Source organism: Schistocerca gregaria, chromosome 2 (genome assembly GCF_023897955.1).
Source record: "Schistocerca gregaria isolate iqSchGreg1 chromosome 2, iqSchGreg1.2, whole genome shotgun sequence".
Lineage (NCBI taxonomy): Eukaryota > Metazoa > Arthropoda > Insecta > Orthoptera > Acrididae > Schistocerca > Schistocerca gregaria.
The window spans coordinates 778,527,841-778,549,919 of record NC_064921.1 but is presented as its reverse complement, the minus strand read 5'-3'; the positions used below and the strand labels follow the sequence as shown (position 1 = coordinate 778,549,919).

At 45.7% G+C, this 22,079-nt stretch overlaps 1 protein-coding gene and 1 pseudogene across 1 annotated transcript in view; one reads left to right on the top strand and one right to left on the bottom strand.

Moving 5' to 3' along the window:
• The window catches only part of LOC126335023 (frizzled-4), a gene marked incomplete at its 5' end in the record, with an annotated part of 385,645 nt that overhangs the window by 160,580 nt on the left and 202,986 nt on the right, over positions 1-22,079 (bottom strand). The gene's annotated exons all lie outside the window — the stretch shown is intronic.
• On the top strand, positions 19,252-19,369 carry LOC126337206 (5S ribosomal RNA; annotated as a pseudogene).

Below are 22,079 nucleotides of genomic sequence, written 5' to 3'. Positions count from 1 at the left end.
CGGCCTCCGGAGTGAGCAGCAATTAAATTATGGGGCGGCCTAATTGTGCCGTCTCGTCCCCGTCTCTTACCTGAGGGACCATCCCCGTCCTGGGAGTGGTGCATCCCCTGCTGGCGCCAGCTACCCCTTTCGCCACCTCGATCGTCTACGTATCCTCTCACATTGTAAGGTACACTCACACGACATCTGCGGGGCGAACGAGACGGAACGCTACACTTGCCATAAGCAACCAAGGCCGCTCCATTACTTCTGATAAAAGGACATTCGTAGCAAATTGCTTAGCTGGATAACTTCGTGTTCTTTGCTACATACTGAACCCCAATCTACCGACCAAATTTCTGACGTTACTCCAAGACAATTTTCGAGAATTTCGGTATAAGCGACCCGTCATCTCCAATATCTTGTTACAAATTGCATTTCGTTTTATTTCTTACAGCCCCTTTACACTTAACTCTGTACTGAACTGAAAATGTCTGAACAACGTTTACGCTGTGATTCCTGTTTGCAAACAAACCTGTTGCATTCATTCACGATACATGCTGCCGACAGCAGTGACGTTCACTTTACTGTTTGCTCCCAAGCTCCCATTCAGCACTGCCTGATTCCTCTCTCTCTTTTTATTATTGCCAGTAGTATTAGTTGTGGCCAACGGCTTTGCCGCAGTGGTATCACCGGTTCTCTTCACATCACCGAAATAAAGCTCTGTCGGGCTGGGCTAGCACTTGGGTGGGTGACCATCCGGTCTGCCGGGCGCTGTTGGCAGGCGGGGTGCACTCAGCCCTAGTGAGGCAAACTGAGGAGCTTCTTGATCCAGAAGTAGTGGCTCCGGTCTCGCAAATTGACATACGGCCGGGAGAGCGGTGTGCTGACAACATGTCCTCCATGTAGCCTCCAGTGACGCCTGTGGGCAGAGGATGACACGGCGGCTGATTGGTACCGCTCGGCCTTCATGGCCTTTTGGGGCGGAGTTCAGTTTTAGTATTAGTTGTATGTTAACAGTGATAGACAGCACTATGGATATGAAACTTCCTGGCAGATTAAAACAGTGTGCAGGACCGAGATTCGAACTTCACAGATGTTCAGCGAAAGTTGTGGGACTAGCTCTCCCGGAAGAAAGATATCGCGGGGACATTGCTTAGGCACAGACTGGGGGATGTTTCCAGACTGAAATTTTCACTCTGCAGCGGGATGTGCGCTAATATGCAACGTCCTCAGTCGGAAGAGCACTTGCCTGCGAAAGGCAGAGGCCCGAAGCTCGATCTCGGTCCAGCACACAGTTTTAATCCGCCAGGAAGTTTCTTGCCAGCCTGTACTCCACTGCAGACTGAAAATTTTATTCAACACTACGGATGCGTTAATCGATGATGAGTTGACCAGTATGTGCCTCGGGTATGAGTACAGTGGATACTGTGGAGCAGCAGCACAATCTGACCAAGCATCTTAAGTTGTTTGCAGTTGATGCTGTTGTTTATCGACTAGTAAAGTTATCAGAAGATCAATACAAACTGCAAGATGATTTAGAAAACAGCTCTTTGGTCCGAAAATTGGCAATTTACTCACGTGAGTGCTAAAAGGAACCCCTTAAATTTCGATTACACGATAAATCAGTCATATCTAAAGGCCGTAAATTCAACTAAACACCTAGGAACTACAATTACGAACGACTAAAACTGGAAGGAACACACAGAAAATGTGAGGAAGTCTAACCAAAGACTGCGTTTTATTGGCAGGACAATTAGAAGATGCAACTAACAACGCCAAGATTTGTTGCTGTCATCTGATATGAATAGGATGATTGTTGCGCTTGTAAATGGTATGAATGAGTTTTTTTTATTGCGTCTTTCATGTGGATTAAAATATTCAAAGCTCTGTGTTACAATATTCACGACAAATGAAATGCTTCAAGTGATTTTCGTATCAGGTGACGGCTTACGGTCAAAACTGCTAGTACTAATAAAATCCTGTTAATGCAGCTCAGTGTCACGAGTTTTTTGACTCACTTATCGACTGCTGAAAATTGGCTGAAAAGTTGCGAAGATTATTATGAACATCTCCTTGCTTTACTGGGCTCGGTCCTGTTGGAGGTGCTAAGCTGTTGCCATCCCCCGGCCTCTGAACTGACTTTCCCAGCCGTTTGTAGGCGATCCTACAGTGCAAAGTGGGATTCCGAACTATGGTGCCACTTGGCATTTTTCTGGTCAACAGACACTGCCTGAGGGGAGAGAAATGACAAGAGACTGATAAATGTTCTAGGAGTAACAAGGGATCGAACCCGAGACCTTCGGATTTGTAGTCACTTCACCAGCGAGTCACAGTGTTTGTATTATTCTGTAAAATTATTTTATATTATACTCGTAGACACACAATACATGTAAAGTATCTTTAAACACGTTCGGTGCCGTCGCCCCGCCATGCCTAGCGTGTTTGGTTCACTGTGTGGGTCGGATTTGGGTACGTTCATGCCCGGGCACTCTGCTGTTGGTTTATCTTTCTACCATTCTACGATGAAACTTGTTCAGGAAAGAGCATGTGTCTTTATATTTCTTCATTTATAAAATTATTATTTTCAGCGTAATTAAACATAAAATGTACCTTCAACAGGAAATAATTTGTTTTACGTCGACGCCTGTTTTCGGACACTTCTATAAAAATAAAATTTGTGTGTAATTACACTGGAAATAATTATTTTATAGATAAAGAACGATAAATTGAAAGGAAATGCACTTACCAGCACAAGTTTCACAGTAGAATGGTAGAAAGATAAACCGACAGTCAAATCGCGACTGACGTTCGCTGCAGAGTGGCCTGGCACGGACTGACGCAAATCCGACTCGCACTGTAAACAAAACAAAGGCGAGACGGCGCCGACAGACAGAACACGCCATGCGTGGCATCTGCCACCTGCCGTCACACGAGCTACCACGCCTGTAGAGGCAGGGAACGTGTTAAGGCACCTGCTGTAGAAGAAATGTAATACAAAAAGAACAGAGACTGCGAAGCATCCGTCTCTAAATTTAACTGTTAAAGCAGCCACTTTTGAACACAAGATACAATCTCGTTTGGCCGGCCAGAGTGGCCGAGCGGTTCTAGGCGCTATAGTTTGGAATCGCGCGACCGCTGTGGTCGCAGGTTCGAACCCTGCCTCGGGCATTTCTGCGTGTGATGTCCTTAAGTTAGTTAGATTTAAGTAGTGCTAAATTCTAGGGGACTGATGGCCTTAGCAGTTAAGTCCCATAGTGCTCAGAGCCATTTTGAGCCATTAACATATAAGACTGGTGCACTTGTTAGTAGAGTAGCCTTCCATTGCAGAAGACAGTCCAGTAAACGCTTTTGCTGTGCAGCAAGTGGTCTAAGCGTCCTTATCTCTTCTGACACAAAGATTATTCTCGATGCTTATCCGATGTAACCACGAAGGAGTTGAACAGTGGTTGGTACACAGTAAAATTGGCGTAGTTATCAACTTGCCCCTCGCCTGATATTTTCGAAGCAAGGGAGAGTTTCCAGTTACAGGTTGGAGCTCGACATATATCGACCTTTATGGCGAACTGAAAAGGGACAACATTGTGTCTCGTCCTCATCGGGCAGTTTCTGGAACCACATCCTGAAATCTGAGGATGGTAGAGCGATATTAATTCTAGAGGCAGCGACACTGGTGCGCCTTGTCATTGCAAACAAGACCTACATGAAAAAGGGCACGTAGACAGAGGATTCCGATACCGCTGCTTTTGTTGTGCAATGATTCGTCTTGATGGCGGCGTTAACGCGTGGAGTAGCCTTCATTGGAATTTGTCAATAGACTTGAGTAAAATACCCAACACATTTTGGTTCTATATGAAATCAGTAAATGGGTCAAAATCATTTGTTTCATTCACTCAGTGACAATTCTGGCACCGAAATGGAAGATAAGAGAGAGAAGGCCGAAATACTGAATTCTGTCTTCCGAATGCGTTTCAGCGCGACAGCTCGTAACACGTTCCCTCCTCAAAATCGTCGTACGAACGTTGAAATGGTAGGTATTGACGGAACCGAATGCGGAATAGAAAAACAACTACTATCGCTTATTAGTGGAAAACAGTCACGACCAGATGAGATACCTGTTAGATTATGCGAAAGAACGTGCCCCCTTCTACAGGAATTTTTCGTAGATCACTTGAGCAACGAAGGGGACCTAGCGATTGGAAGAAAGCGCAGGTCATTCGTGTATTTAAGAAGGACCATGGGACGGATGCACACAATTATAGGCTTCAATCGTTAACGTCAGTCTCTTGTACAATTATGGAACATGTTTTATGCTAAATAATTATGACATTTTTGGAGAATCAAAATCTCTATAAAAATCAACATGGATTCCGCACACACAAAGAGATGAGAAACAGCTCCCTCTGTTGCTCCGCGAGATCCACAACGCCGCAGGCAACGGCGCTCATGTTGATGCCGTGTTCCATGACTTCAGGAATCCATTTGACACCGTCGCGCACTGCCGCTTAGTGAAAAAAATACGAGCTTATCGAGTATCGGAGCAGATTTGCGACTAGATCAAGACTTCTTTGCAGACAGAACTCAACACGTCGCTCTTAACAAAACAAAACCGACAGATGTAAAGGTTATTTCCGGAATAACTCAAGAAAGTGTGATAGGACCATTGCTGTTTACAATATGTATAAATGATCTAGCAGAAAGCGTCGTATGCTCTATAAGACTGTTCGCTGATGATGCAGTTGTCTGTAACAAAGTAGCGACGCCAGAAGATATAACGATTTGCAGAGTGACTTTTGGAGAATTGACAAATGGTGCAGGCTCTAGCAGTCGACTCTGAACGAAAATAAATGTAACATGTTGCACATCCTTAGAAAAAGAAATGCACTACTGTACAGGTACACTATTGGTGACAAACCGCTGGAAACCGTACCCACATTAAAATATCTAAGAGTAACTATCCTAAGCGACCTTACGTGGAATGACCACATAAAGCAAGATGCCAGACTCAGATTCATAGGAAGAAACTTCAGGAGATGTAACTCAGTCCACGAAGAAAGTGGCTTATAAGATACTCGTTCGACCGATTCTTGAGTGCTGTTCATGTATCTGGGATCCCGGATGTATCTGGAATCTCTACCAGATAGGACTGATAGAAGAGATAGAGAAGATTCAACGAAGAGCGAGGCGTTTCGGCACGGGGTCGTTTTGTCGACACGAGAGCGTTACACAGATACACAACAAACTCCATTGGCAGGCGTTACAAGAGAGGCGTTGTGCGTCATGGAGAGATTTGCTATTGAAATTTCGAGAGAGCTCTTTCCGAGAAGAGTCGAGAAACATATTGCTTCCCCTCAAATACGTCTCGCGTAACGAACACGAGGGAAAAAAAATCGAGAAATTAGAGCCAGTACAGAGGCTTACCTTCAATCCGTCTTCCCACGAACTATTCGCGAATGGAACAGGGTTGAAGGTTTCAGTTAATGGTACAGAAAGTATCCTCCGCCAAACACCATTAGGTGGCTGGTGGAGTATGATGTAGATGCAGATGAAAACACCATGGAGATCTCGCTATCCTTTACCTCCTCCCACAGCTACAGACAGTAAGGCAGGCGTACAGAACATGCAAGTATTGGAAGAAATACCTTTAGGAACAAGACACAGAATGTGATATGAACACGATGGGTGCCCGGCACATTTTACGCTGATGGCTAGAAATGAGTTGCAGAGACAGTTCCCAAATCGCTGGATAGGACGCGGAGATGCGTCGTGGCCGGCTCGTTCGCCAGACTTGACGCCTCTGGATTTTTTTCTTGTGGCGATTCGTAAAAGACATTGTTTATAAAGACGTTCCAACAACATCTGAAGATATGCGAGAGAGAATTGTCAGAGCATATGCTTCGATAAGTGCCGATGTGATAAGGAATACCACTCAATGCATGATAAGAAGATTGCAGCACTGCATTCATACCAATGGTCATCTCTTCGAACACCTTCTCTCAATGGGCGTTGATACCACAGTTGTGACCTTCGTTGACATTCAAAGACCTTACTGTTACAAATCATTGGATTCGTCTCGATAGCCGCTATCAGAAAATAAGTACCAAACTATTGCATCCCATAAAAACAAATAAAAAAAACTTGACCTTCATATCTCTGACGCGACACCACCTAACAACAAAAAAAACAACGTCATATTATGGCCCCCGTTGTCCCATGCAACATTTGTCCCACAAACGTTTCAGCTACTATAATATTTACAGAATTATTCTAGGTGGCAATAGTTAGTGACTCACACTGTATTTTCATGACCTGACAGTCATTTGCTTCTCAAACGTACAACCAACTCATACTTCGTACAACGCTACAGGTCAGGACATCGCCACAATAAACATCTCAAAAAGTAATTTATAATAAATATTTGCAGTGGTTTCTTCTATCTTTGGTCTCGCATGTATGATGTCACTGTCCACAACATCAAAGTAGACGTACGGTACCGTTGGTTCATTATTTCCTGTTCTCCCAACTCTTAATATGTGGCTAGACAATTTAAACGTCTCCTGCGTACATTAGCGTTAAGGATTAGGTCTTCGCCCAGACTTATTTTATAGAACATAGCTATCAGCAGATGGATTACGCTATACCCACAGACATCTACACCTTGATACCGCCTTGTGTCATTATCCTAGCCAGAGAACTCCTACCATCGTATTAGTGGACGTGTCACTGAACGGTGCATACCGTTGGCACAACAGTGTGACCACTTCAGTGCTTTGCATCTAAGTATGGCCAAGGCAGTGAAGCTTGGCCAGCTGCAATCAAAACTCATTCCATGTGGACGGAAATAGTCACTACATCATTTAATATTGTATTCATGGAAAATCGAAGCAATTCCAGTTCGTGTACAACTACATTATCCTCATTTGCACCAAATTTATTGAACATCAGTTGAATTAAAAGTCATTGACATTAAATAAATGGAATAAAATGAGAGTGAAGTGGATGTACAGAAATGCTGTATCTTCAGTGTAACGAATGCTTCGTCACAAATGAAAATTTGTGCTTGACAGGATTTCGTATCCGTAGCTGCGATCTATCGCGTTAATCACTTGGTCGTCCTAACGCCAGGAGGTTAGGTATGTTCTACAGGCGAGCTCGGATGGTCTAATTGGTTAGGATGACATCCTGCGATTAGCAGGTTATTCGGTCTGAATCGTGGTCTGACACTTCTTTTCGCTTGTCGAGATATAATCAAAACTTATTACAGATCTGCCGCTTTCGGTAACAAGTGGGACATCCTGAGGCGTCCGTGGAATGGTCTTTCGAAAAACTAATGGCCTAAAGAGCGTGTTTTCGTTTTCCTGGTGTGAAGTGGCAGTAGTCGGACGCGGAGCTTCCCGTGCTAGGCGTTTGGGGAGGTAAGGGCAGTCGCCGCTAACGAGATGACGCCGGCCTTTTGTGGCCGCGGTTCCCTCCGGAGTCACGCCGCCGTAACATTACGCTTAATACGGACACGACAACAGGCCTGCCAACTGCGGAGCGCAACATTTCCCGGAACTCGGCGCAGCCAGTTAGTTACTCGGCTGAGCGGACGAATCTCCACGGCCCTGTACTCTGCCGAGCCGCGCTTGTCAGGCGCTAGCCAAATACATTACCTGTGCATACATGTACTTAATTAGGACAGCGTGCGGAAAGTTTATTTGAGAGGCGCCTTTGTGGCGCGCTGAAGCAGGCTCAGTGGAACACTCGTTCCCGTTATAAGTTCAGTTTTTAATAAGCCGATATGATGTACAGTTTGTAGACTCTTCCCCACCTGTAATACACTGCTAGTGTCACAACGTGGATCATTCTGTAGACAGAATGTGGGGCAGAAAGGGGGAAGTACACGAATTCTGCTGCCGATATTAGTTGAATGGGCAAATCGGCCCGCAATTCCTACAGGCAAGCCGAGTTGACTCACATGAAATTTAAATTCTATTTGCGAACGTCAGTCACCCTTCAGACGTTAAGATCAGTGAGACAACGTAGATAGAAACAGTGGAAATCGATTTCAAAACCAAAGTAAGTATACATTGCCATTCAAAAGATTACAGGGATCAATTTGAACTCAAACACCAGATTAGTTGTAGAAAAGAGGAAAGAATGTACGAGAAAAGGATTGTATCAACATGAACGATATGAAACACGTGAATATATTATCTGGCAAAGAGAACCAAACTAGGGAGCATGCCGTGTTTTCGCCCGAGTAACAGGAGCTATCAGTGTATAGCTAAAAATTCTTGTTACTGGAGCGCTGTAACACTTTACATGATTATATATGGCAATGCCCTTCTTAGCACAACAATTAAACAGTATATTGACAGGCACTTGTGTCTGACGAAGCTCTTCGTAGTATATCACCATGACAACATTTATTTACACTGTAAATATGACCCGCTTTAATTCTCATGCTTCGTGTTCTTCGTAAAAAAAAAAAAAAAAAAAAAAGTAGTACCGGTATGCCTGTTTTCGAACAATTTCGTCTCGTTCGTGCATCATGGCTCGTTTATTCTGGCACCAAAGACCTAAAATTTTTCTCCTAGCCTTAAACACAGTGTTGTGTGGCGAAAGCTATAGTTTTTGGAAAGCTGGTGTTTCTTTGATCATGTTCATGATCTCGCAAAAATTGCTGTTTAATAATAAATTTAACCGTATTAACAATGGGATATTTGTAGTGTACACTTCGCTTCTACTTATTTGGTGTAGACAGATAATCCCATTCCTCTCGGTATCCTCTCCTCCTTCTGTAACTTGCACGCCATCGAATTACTCAACTTCAACATTTTGCTTCCATGTTCCGTTACCTTTACCGTCAGTCCTGCCAACCTTTCAACACCGTTAATAAATTTAATGTCTGCACTTCGAGATAACAACTACGACGTGACCGTACCCAGTCACGTGACCAATTTAGTTTCGCCTAAGGCCAAGTCTACAGTTCGCTTTGTCGATTAATAAGTGTCAGTACTGCACTTCTTGGTCATATGATACTGAAACAAGTAGGTTTGTGAAAATATATACACAAATATCACTGGCAAAACTGAGCTAGGGAGAACATCATAGCTCTGGCGAAAAGTGGTTGGAAAAGATTTTACCTGAGAAATTGGACTTTTCTGCAGGTTTCGGCGTCTACTGACGATAGCCGCTTCATCAGACTCGAGTTCCAGGAATTATTGCTGGCAGTTCACATGGGAAACGACGCCACACAACGACGTGGTAGCAGTCAAGCCAAACACGATGGCGCTTAAATCTCGTGAACCACAACTGCAACGAACTGTTCTGTTGAAATCGGCCACGCTACTGTAGGGTCGACGGACCACAGCGAGATCGGGAACGAAGAAATGGAATATGCGGAGAGGCAACTCAACGCTGACAGTTAAATAAATTGTACGGCCCTTCGCTATGTTTTATGTCGTCAAAACAATGGGGCGTGGTCCAGCTTAGTAGTAGATGGTATGTTAAGTAACGAGGCAATAACATCCAGGTGTTTATGTTTTGCATTTAGAGCCAGTAACGGAATTACTCCATACTACTGCCGACGAACACTAGACGTACCTCTTCTCCCGCCAGTGTCCATAACGTAAATATGAACACTGAACCTCATACGACAGGTTGCATAAAATGGACTAGGAGAAGGCACCGCCTGGAAAATTCAATTTGCAACCAGTTTAAATGCGTTTTAGTACATTCTTTTCTACACGAAAGATATGTCCAAGACGAAAGACTATCGCAATGTGTAGGAGCAGAGTGTAATTCAAAACGGTTGTTACTTTCAGAAAAAAGAAATTGTAAGTATAATGCGGCTAACATTCAAGTTAATTTTTTTTAAAATAAAAAAAAAATATGTTAGATGGATCAGTTACGTTTGAAATGAATAAAAAGAAACGCGACTGGCCAAATAAATATACTACTCTCTTTTTGCTTGTTGCTAAGACGGATTTCATACCCCTTTAATATTTGTAAAGCAGTGAGACACACAATGGCGACACAAATGAACAGGTAATTTCCATTATACTACAATGTGTGGTGTGTTGTGTAAAAAAATTGCTCCATATTCAGGTCTGTAGAGTAATTAGAGGAGATAAAAAGAACACTTTATTTTGTAACACAAATGTCGCAGTTGCACCGCATCTCAACTAGGGGCCCCAGTCCGCAGCATGTGTTCTAGTGGCTAGTGTTGCTGCCTATGGATGACTGCGTCGCGGATTCGATTCCCGGCCGGGTCAGGGATTTTTTTTGCCCAATAACTGAGTGTTTGTGTTATCCTAATCAACATTCTGGAAAGTAGCGAGATAGTACAGTGCAAAGATTGGGAATTTGTACAGGCGCCGATAAACACGCATTTGAGCACCCCACAAACCAAATATCATCAACCTGCAGAATTTGAAGCCGGACTTCCCACAGGCCACTTTCGCAGTTGTTTCGACTACTTCTTACGAAACAGGTTGATACTGGAGTCAGATTTGCAACAAAATTACGTATTACTGCTAGTAGGGGTCAGTTTTCAGTTCTGCTAGGAGTGGGTAGGTCGCTGAATAAACAATTATATTGTTATTATATTTGCTTTGTTGTATGCAAATGAAAGTTTGTACCAATGTTTACATGTTCTTGATGGCTGATGACACCCTAACAGATTTAGTTGACATGCATCTCATTTATGGGGAGGCACGATGCAACACTTGAGTCGCAAGGCGCTTGCATGCAGGACGGTTTCCAGGGAGGAGGTTACCAATCATGTCACGTTTCATAGACTGATGATCGTCTTCGGGAAACAGGATGCTTTAGACAAGAGCTAGGGCAACCTGCGAGGCCTCGCAGCCCTCGAAATGTTGAGTTTGAGGAAGCTGTGTTACAATAACTTGAGAACAGTGTTCACATCACTACACGATCCATAGCCAAGGAACTAAATATCTCCAACGCCAGTCTGTGAAAATTTTAAACGCCACTAAATTTCAAACGTGTGCCGTGTTTGCTGACGAGGTTCGCTTCGCAGGGGAATAAACATTCAACAGTCACAGTAGTCATGCACGGGAGATTTTTTTTATATTTTTTTTTTATTTGTTGGCTTTTGGGTGTTGTACATTCAGCCATCTCAATAGCGAAATTTCACTTCTCGACCGGCTGGCAGTCGAACCCAGGTTCCTTCGTTTGGCAGCCCGCAGCGTTGACCGCGCAACTGTCGAGGCGGGCATCTGGAAGCTTGAAAGTGCTGGGCCAATGAGTGTATTCCTCAATCAGCAGAGATTTACTATAAACGTGCGGGCTACTGTTATTCACAACCGTATTATTGGGCCGTATCATGCGCCTAATACGCTCGATGGCCGAAAAAAATGGCTCTGAGCACTATGGGACTTAACATCTGAGGTCATCAGTCCCCTAGACTTAGAACTACTTAAACCTAACTAAGGACATGACACCCACCCATGCCCGAGGCAGGATTCAACCTGCGACCGTAGCAGCAGCGCGGTTCCGGACTGAAGCGCCTAGAACCGCTCGGCCACAGCGGCCGGCTCGACGGACGAAAGTTAACACATCTTTCTCCGTCAAGTACTGTTGAAAATGTAAGAGAATATCCCACTAGCTGTCAGGCTGTGATTGTTGTTTGCCGTTGATGTCAGACAACATGTAGACATAGTTTTGCGCAGCTGTTGAGGTGGGCAGCACCGTGGTCACTACGTACTTTTGTGCGGGCAGACGATGCGTTAGGTGTACGGGATAACAATGTTGTGTTGTTGCGGTCTTCAGTCATGAGGCTGGTTTGATGCAGCTCTCCATGCTGCCCTATCATGTGCAAGTTTCTTCATCTCCCAGTACCTACTGCAACCTACATCCTTCTGAATCTGATTAGTGTATTCTTCTCTTGGTCTCCCTCTACGATTTTTACCCTCCACGCTGCCCTCCAATGTTAAATTTGTGATCCCTTGATGCCTCAGAACATGTCCTACCAACCGGTCCCTTCTTCTAGTCAAGTTGTGCCACAAACTCCTCTTGCCCCCAATTCTATTAAATACCTCCTCATTAGTTGTGTGATCTACACATCTAATCTTCAGCATTCTTCTGTAGCACCACATTTCGAAAGCTTCTATTCTCTTCCTGTCCAAACTATTTATCGTCCATGTTTCACTTCCATACATGGCTACACTCCATACAAATACTTTCAGAAACAACTGCCTGACACTTAAATCATTACTCGATGTTAACAAATTTCTCTTCTTCAGAAACGCTTTCCTTGCCATTGCCAGTCTACATTTTATATCTTCTCTACTTCGACCATTATCAGTTATTTTCCTCCCCAAATAGCAAAACTCCTTTACTGCTTTAAGTGTCTCATTTCCTAATCTAATTCCCTCAGCATCACCCGACTTAATTCGACTACATTCCGTTATCCTCGTTTTGCTTTTGTTGATGTTCATCTTATATCCTCCTTTCAAGACCCTGTCCATTCCGTTCAACTGCTCTTCCAAGTCCTTTGCTGTCTCTGACAGAATTACAATGTCATCGGCGAACCTCAAAGTTTTTATTTCTTCCCCATGGATTTTAATAACTACTCCGAATTTTTCTTTTGTTTCCTTCACTGCTTGCTCATTATACAGATTGAACAACATTGGGGAGAGGCTGCAACTCTGTCTCACTCCCTTCCCAACCACTGCTTCCCTTTCATACCCGTCGACTGTTAAAACTGCCATCTGGTTTCTGTACAAGTGGTAAATAGCCTTTCGCTCCCTGTATTTTACTCCTGCCACCTTTAGAATTTGAAAGAGATTATTCCAGTCAATATTGTTAAAAGCTTTCTCCAAGTCTACAAATGCCAGAAACGTAGACACAATAGACACTGGAAATGAGATGATGCCCGTGTGGCTGAAGTTGCAGCCACTATGCTTGAAACACCTGCTTGTTTTCGAGATGACAGACCATTATGAACATGCAGATGCCGGTTGTGTAGTAAGGCAAACAGACGACATTTCAGTAACATCCCTAAAACATTATTCGTCACATGGCAGTCTGAACAGTGTCACAACCTTCATTGATCCCTGGCGGTGAATCGGTACTCCTGTGACACAACGGAAATATCGCCGGACTCCTCCATGTCAGCAAATCTGATTGCGACTACCAGATGAATGAACACTGCCATACGAGCGGGATTAAAACAAAACCCACACAACCTACACACTGTACGATCGATTTATGACCACTCGACCTGTCATGACAACCACGGCGTGTCACAGGCGCGCAGACGCCGCAGCTCGCCCAGGAGACAACATCGGAGCCCACCCTGAGCAGTACCTCTCACCAATTTGGACTGATTCGCTCTGTGACGAACTTAAGCCATGACTCTGGCACCGAATTTTCCACGATATCCAATAACTAATAATTACCTTATCCTTGCATCTGTCGCAGCAAGCAAGAAAATCGCTACTGCTCTTACTAAGCGACCACGCTGCCGTAGAGGTTTTTTCCTCCCCCTTGGCGCTTGCCTTGACACTTCCCTCCCCTCCCCCCTCTTCCTATCCATCTGCCCTTGAAACAGCTAGACTTCAGTCGCTTTCGTCCTCTTTCTGTCACCTCGACAGACCCATGTTAGTGGGTAATCATACCCAGACGCAGAAGTGAGAGTAGAACTTTCGTGATGGTCACGATGCCGGTTCGGGCGTGGAGGGCCTCCACCCTTTCTAAAAAGGGTTCGGAGCGACAAACGGCCGTCGGCGGATGCTCCCGAGTCTGCCTGCCGTTCCGCTGCGACACGGCACAAAGCCCGCCAGCGATGACACTCGGAACGAATCCACCGTTCCGTTCCCAGTGGCAATCACTGCCACGCCGACCGCCGCTTCTGGGAACCTATCAGCCGCTGCTTCCAGAAGAGTCACTGCAGGAATACTCTCACTGCGAATGAGCTCGACACTCCCTGCCTTTGGTCTTTTTCTGGGAGACTGCTCCAGCAGTTCCTGGAAACGTGCTGAAGCTGGAAGACACAGCGTATTGTCGCGGTGTCGTCTCTGTCGGAATGTCAACACACGGTGTTTACAGTTAAAATTCCGTTTCTGCAAAAGTAAGCCTACACGATGCTCTACATATACGAGGAACAAATGGCCATGTAGGTAACATTAGTGAGATTCCAGGTCACAGGAAGACTTACCATCCCTCCAGCTCACCAATCGTGACCGGAAGTCGAAAAGGGGAAACGGGGGTGGTAGTGGTACACTAAGAAACCTCTGTCACTCATCCTAAAGTGGCGTACAGAGTGTAGGTGTAGATGTAAAAATGCTCGCACCATTGTCACGTGTGTCACCAATCGTGACCGGAAGTCGAAAAGGGGAAACGGGGGGTGGTAGTGGTACACTAAGAAACCTCTGTCACTCATCCTAAAGTGGCGTACAGAGTGTAGGTGTAGATGTAAAAATGCTCGCACCATTGTCACGTGTGTCACCAATCGTGACCGGAAGTCGAAAAGGGGAAACGGGGGGTGGTAGTGGTACACTAAGAAACCTCTGTCACTCATCCTAAAGTGGCGTACAGAGTGTAGGTGTAGATGTAAAAATGCTCGCACCATTGTCACGTGTGTCACCAATCGTGACCGGAAGTCGAAAAGGGGAAACGGGGGGTGGTAGTGGTACACTAAGAAACCTCTGTCACTCATCCTAAAGTGGCGTACAGAGTGTAGGTGTAGATGTAAAAATGCTCGCACCGTTGTCACGTGTGTCACCAATCGTGACCGGAAGTCGAAAAGGGGAAACGGGGGGTGGTAGTGGTACACTAAGAAACCTCTGTCACTCATCCTAAAGTGGCGTACAGAGTGTAGGTGTAGATGTAAAAATGCTCGCACCGTTGTCACGTGTGTCACCAATCGTGACCGGAAGTCGAAAAGGGGAAACGGGGGGTGGTAGTGGTACACTAAGAAACCTCTGTCACTCATCCTAAAGTGGCGTACAGAGTGTAGGTGTAGATGTAAAAATGCTCGCACCGTTGTCACGTGTGTCACCAATCGTGACCGGAAGTCGAAAAGGGGAAACGGGGGGTGGTAGTGGTACACTAAGAAACCTCTGTCACTCATCCTAAAGTGGCGTACAGAGTGTAGGTGTAGATGTAAAAATGCTCGCACCGTTGTCACGTGTGTCACCAATCGTGACCGGAAGTCGAAAAGGGGAAACGGGGGGTGGTAGTGGTACACTAAGAAACCTCTGTCACTCATCCTAAAGTGGCGTACAGAGTGTAGGTGTAGATGTAAAAATGCTCGCACCGTTGTCACGTGTGTCACCAATCGTGACCGGAAGTCGAAAAGGGGAAACGGGGGGTGGTAGTGGTACACTAAGAAACCTCTGTCACTCATCCTAAAGTGGCGTACAGAGTGTAGGTGTAGATGTAAAAATGCTCGCACCATTGTCACGTGTGTCACCAATCGTGACCGGAAGTCGAAAAGGGGAAACGGGGGGTGGTAGTGGTACACTAAGAAACCTCTGTCACTCATCCTAAAGTGGCGTACAGAGTGTAGGTGTAGATGTAAAAATGCTCGCACCATTGTCACGTGTGTCACCAATCGTGACCGGAAGTCGAAAAGGGGAAACGGGGGGTGGTAGTGGTACACTAAGAAACCTCTGTCACTCATCCTAAAGTGGCGTACAGAGTGTAGGTGTAGATGTAAAAATGCTCGCACCGTTGTCACGTGTGTCACCAATCGTGACCGGAAGTCGAAAAGGGGAAACGGGGGGTGGTAGTGGTACACTAAGAAACCTCTGTCACTCATCCTAAAGTGGCGTACAGAGTGTAGGTGTAGATGTAAAAATGCTCGCACCGTTGTCACGTGTGTCACCAATCGTGACCGGAAGTCGAAAAGGGGAAACGGGGGGTGGTAGTGGTACACTAAGAAACCTCTGTCACTCATCCTAAAGTGGCGTACAGAGTGTAGGTGTAGATGTAAAAATGCTCGCACCGTTGTCACGTGTGTCACCAATCGTGACCGGAAGTCGAAAAGGGGAAACGGGGGGTGGTAGTGGTACACTAAGAAACCTCTGTCACTCATCCTAAAGTGGCGTACAGAGTGTAGGTGTAGATGTAAAAATGCTCGCACCGTTGTCACGTGTGTCACCAATCGTGACCGGAAGTCGAAAAGGGGAAACGGGGGGTGGTAGTGGTACACTAAGAAACCTCTGTCACTCATCCTAAAGTGGCGTACAGAGTGTAGGTGTAGATGTAAAAATGCTCGCACCATTGTCACGTGTGTCACCAATCGTGACCGGAAGTCGAAAAGGGGAAACGGGGGGTGGTAGTGGTACACTAAGAAACCTCTGTCACTCATCCTAAAGTGGCGTACAGAGTGTAGGTGTAGATGTAAAAATGCTCGCACCGTTGTCACGTGTGTCACCAATCGTGACCGGAAGTCGAAAAGGGGAAACGGGGGGTGGTAGTGGTACACTAAGAAACCTCTGTCACTCATCCTAAAGTGGCGTACAGAGTGTAGGTGTAGATGTAAAAATGCTCGCACCATTGTCACGTGTGTCACCAATCGTGACCGGAAGTCGAAAAGGGGAAACGGGGGGTGGTAGTGGTACACTAAGAAACCTCTGTCACTCATCCTAAAGTGGCGTACAGAGTGTAGGTGTAGATGTAAAAATGCTCGCACCGTTGTCACGTGTGTCACCAATCGTGACCGGAAGTCGAAAAGGGGAAACGGGGGGTGGTAGTGGTACACTAAGAAACCTCTGTCACTCATCCTAAAGTGGCGTACAGAGTGTAGGTGTAGATGTAAAAATGCTCGCACCATTGTCACGTGTGTCACCAATCGTGACCGGAAGTCGAAAAGGGGAAACGGGGGGTGGTAGTGGTACACTAAGAAACCTCTGTCACTCATCCTAAAGTGGCGTACAGAGTGTAGGTGTAGATGTAAAAATGCTCGCACCGTTGTCACGTGTGTCACCAATCGTGACCGGAAGTCGAAAAGGGGAAACGGGGGGTGGTAGTGGTACACTAAGAAACCTCTGTCACTCATCCTAAAGTGGCGTACAGAGTGTAGGTGTAGATGTAAAAATGCTCGCACCATTGTCACGTGTGTCACCAATCGTGACCGGAAGTCGAAAAGGGGAAACGGGGGGTGGTAGTGGTACACTAAGAAACCTCTGTCACTCATCCTAAAGTGGCGTACAGAGTGTAGGTGTAGATGTAAAAATGCTCGCACCGTTGTCACGTGTGTCACCAATCGTGACCGGAAGACGAAAAGGGGAAACGGGGGGTGGTAGTGGTACACTAAGAAACCTCTGTCACTCATCCTAAAGTGGCGTACAGAGTGTAGGTGTAGATGTAAAAATGCTCGCACCATTGTCACGTGTGTCACCAATCGTGACCGGAAGTCGAAAAGGGGAAACGGGGGGTGGTAGTGGTACACTAAGAAACCTCTGTCACTCATCCTAAAGTGGCGTACAGAGTGTAGGTGTAGATGTAAAAATGCTCGCACCGTTGTCACGTGTGTCACCAATCGTGACCGGAAGTCGAAAAGGGGAAACGGGGGGTGGTAGTGGTACACTAAGAAACCTCTGTCACTCATCCTAAAGTGGCGTACAGAGTGTAGGTGTAGATGTAAAAATGCTCGCACCATTGTCACGTGTGTCACCAATCGTGACCGGAAGTCGAAAAGGGGAAACGGGGGGTGGTAGTGGTACACTAAGAAACCTCTGTCACTCATCCTAAAGTGGCGTACAGAGTGTAGGTGTAGATGTAAAAATGCTCGCACCGTTGTCACGTGTGTCACCAATCGTGACCGGAAGTCGAAAAGGGGAAACGGGGGGTGGTAGTGGTACACTAAGAAACCTCTGTCACTCATCCTAAAGTGGCGTACAGAGTGTAGGTGTAGATGTAAAAATGCTCGCACCATTGTCACGTGTGTCACCAATCGTGACCGGAAGTCGAAAAGGGGAAACGGGGGGTGGTAGTGGTACACTAAGAAACCTCTGTCACTCATCCTAAAGTGGCGTACAGAGTGTAGGTGTAGATGTAAAAATGCTCGCACCGTTGTCACGTGTGTCACCAATCGTGACCGGAAGTCGAAAAGGGGAAACGGGGGGTGGTAGTGGTACACTAAGAAACCTCTGTCACTCATCCTAAAGTGGCGTACAGAGTGTAGGTGTAGATGTAAAAATGCTCGCACCGTTGTCACGTGTGTCACCAATCGTGACCGGAAGTCGAAAAGGGGAAACGGGGGGTGGTAGTGGTACACTAAGAAACCTCTGTCACTCATCCTAAAGTGGCGTACAGAGTGTAGGTGTAGATGTAAAAATGCTCGCACCGTTGTCACGTGTGTCACCAATCGTGACCGGAAGTCGAAAAGGGGAAACGGGGGGTGGTAGTGGTACACTAAGAAACCTCTGTCACTCATCCTAAAGTGGCGTACAGAGTGTAGGTGTAGATGTAAAAATGCTCGCACCGTTGTCACGTGTGTCACCAATCGTGACCGGAAGTCGAAAAGGGGAAACGGGGGGTGGTAGTGGTACACTAAGAAACCTCTGTCACTCATCCTAAAGTGGCGTACAGAGTGTAGGTGTAGATGTAAAAATGCTCGCACCGTTGTCACGTGTGTCACCAATCGTGACCGGAAGTCGAAAAGGGGAAACGGGGGGTGGTAGTGGTACACTAAGAAACCTCTGTCACTCATCCTAAAGTGGCGTACAGAGTGTAGGTGTAGATGTAAAAATGCTCGCACCGTTGTCACGTGTGTGGGAGGAAGTAATGTGCTTCCCGACTCTTCCCGGAATGTGCGCTCTCGGGATTTCTACAACAGTAAACTTTTTGAGTAAGACTACGCCTCTCTTACAGCTTCCGCTATTGGAGTTGAATGAGCACGTCCACAGCGCCCACTAACCTCTGTCCTCGTCTTAGTCGTCTGTATCAGTCCTGTTTTTCAAGTGTCCCACACTGACTAGCAGTACTCCTGAATCGGCCACACATGGGAGGAGGGGTCATAGTTGAATTACATTTCGATAGTGTTTTCTAAAAATTTCACTAAATATTTAACGTGTTTGACTTTACATCGACTCATTGTTGTGTACTACTTCGTACAGTATGTTAAGGAGAGGTAGGATACAGAGTAGTGAATCAGCTGTCTTTGTAGGGAAGCTGGACAGGAGCAGAAACGATTAGCAAATGTGTTAATACAGTAAACAAAAGTTTTACTCTTATTTATAGCTTCATCCAAGCGCCGCGAAGAAACTTAACAAAAGGATAAACAGCAGTAAAGTCCAGCTATTACAAGAAGCAGCCAACGGCCTTGCCACAGTGGTAACACCGGTTCCCGTCCGATCACCGAAGCTAAGCGCTGTCGGGCTGGGCTAGCACTTGGATGGGTGACCATCTGGTCTGTCCAGCGCTGTTGGCAAGCGGGGGTGCACTCAGCCCTTGTGAGGTAAGCTGAGGAACTACTTGACTGAGAAGTAGCGGCTCCGGTCTCGGAAACTGACATACGGCCGGGAAAGCGGTGTGCTGACCACGTGCCCCTCCATATCCGCATCCAGTGACGCCTGTGGGCTGAGGATGACATTGCGGCCAGTCGGTACCTTTGGGCCTTCATGGCCTGTGCGGGACATGTTGAGGGTCAACTGGCATTCCCTGCTCCAAGCTGCAGATCTACCAGAATTCCGTTACAGTTGTATGGCGTTGCAACTTCCATGTAGACATAACCATCGTTCGTATACATCCTCGCGTTTCTCCCTTTCTTATCCACCATGTCATTTATATCACTGGCAGTATCGGCCCTAACACTCCATTACAGTACGCGTAAAGCTATTCTTACACCCGGAGATTTCGACGCATTAACTAGACTGTGCGTTTACAAAAAGATTTAATGAAAACATTAAGGAACTTTACACAATGGTATTCGTCCTTTCAGAATGCTACGAATATCCATATAGAAAATAGTCGGCATCTTTAGGTACTACCATTTACTGGCCACATTCTTAAGGTATACCGAAATGTTCATACAAAGAAACGTTCTTTAAATCTTACGTCCGCCTACGATACCAGCCATCGAAGGAATTCAAGGCCGCGCTGCTACCTTTTCGCCTGTGCAATACTGTGATCGGGTACCATATTACCGGAGACGGTCTATTCTTTCCTTGTTGCGACGTTAGAATTGACGCAGCCGGTCACTAAGGAAACTGTATGTACTTCAAGTCGGAATCCGAACCAAGCTAGAGAATCAATATCTTCACATCTCGAAATGATAATCGAGAGGAAGAAATTCTCGGGTCAGTCAGCTAACGAATCTCAGATCTTCAAAGACTCTCTCTCTCTCTCTCTCTCTCTCTCACACACACACACACACACACACACAGAGAGAGAGAGAGAGAGAGAGAGAGAGAGAGAGAGAGAGAGAGAGAGAGAGGGGGGGGTGGGGGGGGTGGGAGAGAGGGAGGGAGAGAGAGAGAGAGAGAGAGAGAGAGAGAGAGAGAGAGAGAGAGAGAGAGATATCATTTACACAATAATCATGGTTTACAGTTTACATTGTACAGCACTGCATAGGTATATGTACACAGAAAATTCGAAGTACCGAATATGAATATGTCTCACACTCTCCAAACACTTGGCCGCAAAACTAAGCTGCATAGAGAAGCGAACACAAACAAACCCGTTATGAATAAATTAACAATATTTGTAGCTGTAAAATGTATTTTATTAATTTCTATACAGTGGTAAGCTTTACTTACGGAAATAGGCACTCGATACTACAGTAACCTCCGCGATGACTTACCTGTAAAAGAGAAAAATAAGTGAGTTTTCGCTCCACGTAGTACCATGCTGGACAATGCTTTTACAGTTTGCACTGTAATATATGCTAATTACTTCCATAACTGAACGCTGTTACTCTAGAAACATACACCAGTGCATTGTTCTTTTAGTGATATCCACGCCAATCACAGTTTGATACTCTTTTGAAAGTCCCTTGTCTGGAAGTCGCATTTGAAAATTAACGCTACTGTGGTCGTTTATATTTTGGTTTGTCTTTATTTATAAGGAGCAATCAAAAAGTCTCCGTTCGAAGCCCGTACAGTCCAGAATCGGTATGCCAATGAGATAAAATCGCCGCGAGCACTGAAACAATGATTCCACCGAAGCACCAGGTTGAAGGTACCCGTTTGGTAAAACGCCGTATCCTGCTGCACGAGGAAGTCCGTATATGCCTCTGCACATCCTCATGCGACAGGATTCGTCGCCCCTTGAAGGCTCTTTTTACGGGATCGAAGGCGCGATAGCCGCCAGGGTGGCCGAGCGGTTCTAGTCGCTTCAGTCTGCAACCGCGTGATCGCTACGGTCGCAGATTCGAATCCTGCCTCGGGCATGGATGTGTGTGATGTCCTTAGGTAAGTTAGGTTTAAGTAGTTCTAAGTCTAGGGGACTGATGACCTTAGATGTTAAGTCCCATAGTGCTCAGACCCATTTGAACCATTTTTTGAACGCGTTTTCTTGTATATACCACGCTACAGTTGTGCATAAATTGCAGCATCATAGAATTAAGGAAAAAGGTCACTAATGGTTTATTCCATTTCTAAGGAGAAAAAAAAGAAGCAAAAAAGCTATCATCCAGTGCCAACAAACAGGAGCTAGATCAGAATTTGATTGTGGTGTGCCAAAAGGAGGGGCGGGGGTTACCACAGCGTTCTCTTCTGGGTCTATTGTTATTATAGGCCTACATGCAGAATTTAACTAGTGTAAGTGCAAATATTTTTACATGTGGTACCTTAATACGTGTGTTGGCTGTTTTGCCGGCCGGAGTGGCCGACCTGTTCTAGGCGCTACAGTCTGGAACCGCCCGACCGCTACGGTCGCAGGTTCGAATCCTGCCTTGGGTATGGATGTGCGTGATGGCCTTAGGTTAGTTTGGTTTAAGTAGTTCTAAGTTCAAGGGGACTGACGACCTCAGAAGTTAAGTCACACAATGCTCAGAGCCATTTTGTTGGCTCTTTTTTTCCCCCTCTGTGTCGAAGAGCCTTCCCGCAAACACGTCACACAATTTACTTACTGATATTTTCTGCACGGTCGAACTGCACCACTAACTGGAATACGCCTGTCAGTATAGACTAACCATTTTC